Here is a 5,449-nt window from a genome sequence, read left to right on the forward strand (position 1 = left end):
CTCACTCACACACACATACAGACACACACACACACACACACACACACACTCTCTCTCTCACTCACACACACACTCTCTCTCTCTCTCTCTCTCACTCACACACACATACAGACACACACACACACACGCACGCATGCATGCACACACACACACACACAGGTATTTCTAACATTATAGGGACATTCCATAAGTGTAGTGGTTTTTATACTGTACAGACAGTATATTTTATTCCTCTACATACCTGTATATTCTATAAACCTACCCCTAAACCTATACCCATTACTCAAAACTTTCTGTATTTTTACATTTTTAATCATTCTGTATGATTTATAAGCTTGTTTCCTCATAGGGACCTAACAAAATTTTCCCATAAGGTTAGAATTTACTGGTATTATACTTGTGGGGACATTTGTGCCCCATAACGTAGGTAATACCAGTACACACACACAGCCTCCGAATATGCATTTTATTTTCTGATTGAACTGTTACTGCATACATAGGATATAAAGGGTGTCAACTGTACCCACTTTACCACCTTGTATATTTCACAAAATTCTATGTTATCCTTATAGACAGACCTTATAGACCTTACAGACTTAATAGACAGTTGAAATATTACAAATATCATTTTTTAAACATAATTTGCGTAGCATGTGTGTAAATGTGACTTTTAACCTATTATCATAACACTGTACAGCTAAACAGCATGTGACGCAATAGGACACCTGTCTGGGTACAGTTGATACACTGCGTCTCAACCGTACCCCACTGACATACTCGTAGATTATGTGAGTATACTTGCGTATACTTCTCTAGATTATGCAAAGACCTTGCATGGCACAATATCATAAAATGTCTATTTTTAGAGCACAGAGTAACATTTGCAATGATATACGTGAAGTTTAACGGCCATAAAAGGATAATAAGCTATTCATTGTGGAAGGGACATGGTGAAATGAAAATCTTACCTTGGAAAAAAAACTTTTGCCGATATCTTTGGAGTGGAAAGATGCACACCTTTCAAATTTTCCATGATCAAAGAGAATGCTAATACGCATGTGTGGAGCAAAAATCACGGCTCAGAGTTCCTTTGCACGCAAGTTATTTAAAGGGGTCATAGGATGCCCATTTTCCACATGCTGATATGATTCTTTAGGGTCTTAATTAAAAGTCTGTAACATAGTTTGGTTAAAATTTCTCAATGGTAGTGTAAAAAACACATTTTTTACCCTGTCAAAAACAGCTCTTTTCAGAGCACGCAGCTATGCTGACCCCGCCCCTCTTTTCCGAGCTGCTCTCTGAGGGACTGTTTACTTTAGCCGCATTCATCGTGAAACTTGCTAATTAGCACATTATTAGGAAAGCCCAGCTAACAAAAAAAGGTCCCCAGGACGTCCCCTCAATGGCCTCTGCGAACGTCCCCCGGACGTCAGCGTGTAGGGTCCCCTTTTACGTCGAGCGGACATTCGCGAAGACGTCCTCCGGACGTTCAAGGGGACGTTCACAGGACGTGCAGCGGCCATTCGGGACGTTTAGGGGACTTTCGCTTTAAGTCCTCTGAATGTCATTTTATTTTACTTTTAGGCTAATCAAAGACAACAGACACGTTGTATGGAGCAAAATACGTTTATTTTAATTGAACAATTGTAAAGTTGCGGTGCTCTTTCCGTGTGTGTGTGTGCGTCTCTGGTTGTCAGCTGTGGTTAGTCCGATGGCTTTCAAGTGTTGTAATGGAAATGGCAGATGAGGGACGAAACAGGGAAGTTCGCAAACTGGCTCCGACGAATGTCCTCCAAACGTCCGCTAGCGAACGTTACAAAGCGGACCAAAACCGGACGTAAGTGGACGTCCTCAAAACGTCCGCCAGCGAACGTCAAAGCGGACGTAAGTGGACGTCCTCAAAACGTCCGCCAGCAAACGTTACACAGCGGACCAAATCCGGACGTCCTCCGAACGTCCGCCCCCGAACGTTACACAGCGGACGTACTGCGGACCTAAACGGACGTTCGAAACGTCCGGGGGAGGTCCCGTTTGCTGGGAGGCGATTTGCAAAGATTCATTATAAAAAAACTTACACTCACTTCTTCTGTAGGTGAAGCTGGATCACGAATGATTCGCGCGAACATAAGACTCGCGCATTCCCTTCAGAAACAATAGTAATCCTTCAGATGTCGGGAGTAAATGGCGACTGCTATGTTCATTATTACATCCAACAACAGAACACCTCAATCGCTTAGGAGTCATTCTTGTCTACATCTACTCCGGCGGTGAAACAATGGCGGACTGATGACAGCTCACTCAGGGCGGGTCAAAGGTAAGACGCCAGTCCAGTCTGTGCTGAAACGCTACACGCTACTGTACTATCGTAGAAGGGGCCTGTCTGTGTGACGTCATTTTGATTTGAGAAAGGGGTAAAGATTAAAGATCATAAAAAAAAAAAACACTGGGTGGATTTTTATCATTATAGGGTAGTTGTGTACACACACTGCCAACACATATTTCAGTTCAAACAACTTGTAAAAGTGCATGTAGCATCCTATGACCCCTTTAAATTTCTAACTGTAAGTAGGCCTAACTTCACTGCCAGCCTGCAGGACTCTGGAGTTAACTAGTGCTGGCTGATCAATCAAAACAGTACGAGACTCATTAAAAACAGTCTGCATGGCCAATTTCAGATCTGGAACAGCCTCCATCTCATGGGCGAGATCTGCATCTGATCGGACATGTATCAAATATAGCACTGAAACATGACTACCATGTCATAGCTCACATAAAACAGGTACACACATCTATGCAAACACACACTCACACATGCACATCCTCTAAGTCAACTGCCGCGTGCACACAAGTGTGTGTGAGCCCAGAGTGATATATTTTGTTCGACGTGGGGCCCCCATAATTAGTATTGATCAGCCCATTATGGTGTATTAGCCTCCAATTGGATTTCCCTAAGTTTAAAGTCAAGTTCATTGGCTGGCAAGTGTCAGCGGTTTAAGTGAGACATTGAGCACCCCACCAGGCCAAAGAACAATGGAGAACTGTTTCAGACAAGAGCCATCAAGCCACGGGCGAACTATTATACTACAGAGAATAGAGAGAATCATGCTAACAATAGCCTCAAAAGCAAAATTTCATCTATTTTCCTGATAGATGGCAGCGGGATGGTAAACTGATCTGAGACTAAACCATTAATGCTTCTGAAGAATGTATCAAAGTCAGGAATAAATGAAATAGGAAGAGAAGACGGGAAAAGACAGAATGTATCCGCCGCTGTGGAAGCGCTTCACGAGCCTTCTGTTCTCTGTCAGCGGCCTTCTGTCCAAATGAGATTTGACGTTCTCCAACTTCGAGAACAGCTCCATCTGCACTGCCTCGGTGTGGCGACCCGCTGCCTCACAGACCCCCATTCGGAAGGGGGATCGTGTTTGTACAGATTCAATTAGAAAGTGCAAACAAAGGAAGCCTTTGACAGACTGCCATAATACAAAAGCTTAGCAAGGCCTGAGAAAGCATCCTATTCATTAACGCCCTCAAGTATTTAATAACTTGCCTGGCTCTGCTACGCAAAAATGGATATACAGATCGGGACAGATAAGGGAGAAAGCTGGCAGACATGGGCTGTTGATTACACTCTGCTGCCTGGTCACATGATCGCTCCACCAAGACTATAAAGAATCACTACAGTCACTGGGCAAGCTGGTCCCTGTGGAGAAATAGAGGAACAAACTAAAGACAATGACAGGGTCCCCTCCAGTGCACACAACCCACCCCAATTAGTCCCCAGCTGGGCCTTTCTCTCCGACCAGGCCCTGCTAAGCCTGCTACACTGCCAATTAAAGGGGACCCAATTTGTCAGATCCCCAAGTCCTCACAACTCACCACCCTACAGTAAACCTCCACTCTTGCGCCCAGGTATCGGTCTTCATTTAGAGCAGGGTGCTCAGCATTAAATGGAAATCAATGGTGTAAGTTTAGCAAAGAGTTAATTACTGCTGGGCCTCCAATTGATCCGGGCCCCGAGTGTTGGCAGCAAAGAGGGGCCATTTGTCTCATTCATCTGCCATTAAAAATGAGCCGAGAAGGAGGAAGAGATGGAGATATAGAGCGGAAAGAGGAGGGGGATAGAGGGAACAGTCAATTTGATAGTAAAATCGTGGCGAAGTGAATGCATTCTTTCTGTTTCTATATAGCACAAAAAGTTTGCAGATATAACCTAACAAAAGTCAGAGAAATTGGCTTTCTGGGTCGCTCTAATAGTGTGCATTTAAAATCAAAATATAATGGCAGTGACGGCTGTTCTTTTATCTCACTGACTCAATAACCATCCTGTCAAATTTACCATTATGGCTTTTATTACAGGAAATGGAGCCAGTTTTAGTAAACAAATGCCTATTGCAAAAATAGACCAGAAATTGTTACTCATAAATTGGATGTACAAATCTAGAGTAGCAACTAGTGAAACTGGTATCAGTGCAGCATTATGTATGCTATTTTCAATGTTAATCTAGTAACCAGGGGCATTACTAGACCCTTTTTACTGGAGCATGAGCACTACTGAGATACCGCTGTGCCCCAGTAAAATATTACTGATAAATCCTTATGTTAATGGGATTGACATATAGGCCTATTGGCCTGAGAATCATTTTCTCTGATAATATTTGAGCAGTCAAGTCGTGTGTGTTTCCTATCAGCTGTTTAGAATTAGAACTAATAATGCCAGATTCATGAATGAATCACTCTTTTGATCCAAGCTGGTTTGCAAAAAAAGTCTGAAATTGTTTGTAATTCAGTTTGATTCATTTGGACAGTTCAATCACGCACCCAATAGTCTGCACCAGTTTCTAACACCACAATAGTAACAGGATATTTTAAGACAAAAAAAAAAGAGAGAACTGGATGATATTATATTTACATATAATTCATTGTAGAAAACAAAACTTTTATCATTTGTCAACAATGTAGCAGCTGTCACAGCAACAACCTGCATTGGGCCCCGGATACCCCAGCTACAGCCCTGGTTCTATAAAAGATTTGGAGGCCTTCATATTTACAGGGCCCAATAGTAACAGGAGTGCCAGAGAGCCCTCATAGACCAAGAGCCTTGTTCAAGAGGCATTGTATAGGCTAAGGGACACATATATTCAAGCATAAATAAACATTTGTTTTCATTGTTGATGGGTTTTTCGTACCAAACTGGATCGCGCAACCTTAAAGCCCAGGGCCCCCCCGGGCTCCTGGTAATCAAGGGCCCCTGGGCACTGGCCCCATTGGCCCGGTCAGTAATCCAGTCCAGTCTGTGCTGAAACGCTACTGTCAATCAAACTATCGTAGAAGGGGCCTGTCTGTGTGACGTCATTTTGATTTGAGAAAGGGGTAAAGATCTGAGCAGATAAAAAAAAAAAACACTGGGTGGATTTTTATCATTATAGGGTGGTTGTGTACACACACT

The 5,449-nt window shown here is 43.0% G+C and overlaps 1 protein-coding gene across 8 annotated transcripts in view; it reads right to left on the reverse strand.

Moving 5' to 3' along the window:
* Positions 1-5,449, reverse strand: part of LOC107686827 (neogenin-like) — a 168,145-nt gene that overhangs the window by 100,277 nt on the left and 62,419 nt on the right. The gene's annotated exons all lie outside the window — the stretch shown is intronic.

This window comes from Sinocyclocheilus anshuiensis, unplaced genomic scaffold (assembly GCF_001515605.1).
Source record: "Sinocyclocheilus anshuiensis isolate Anshui unplaced genomic scaffold, SAMN03320099.WGS_v1.1 scaffold773, whole genome shotgun sequence".
NCBI lineage: Eukaryota > Metazoa > Chordata > Actinopteri > Cypriniformes > Cyprinidae > Sinocyclocheilus > Sinocyclocheilus anshuiensis.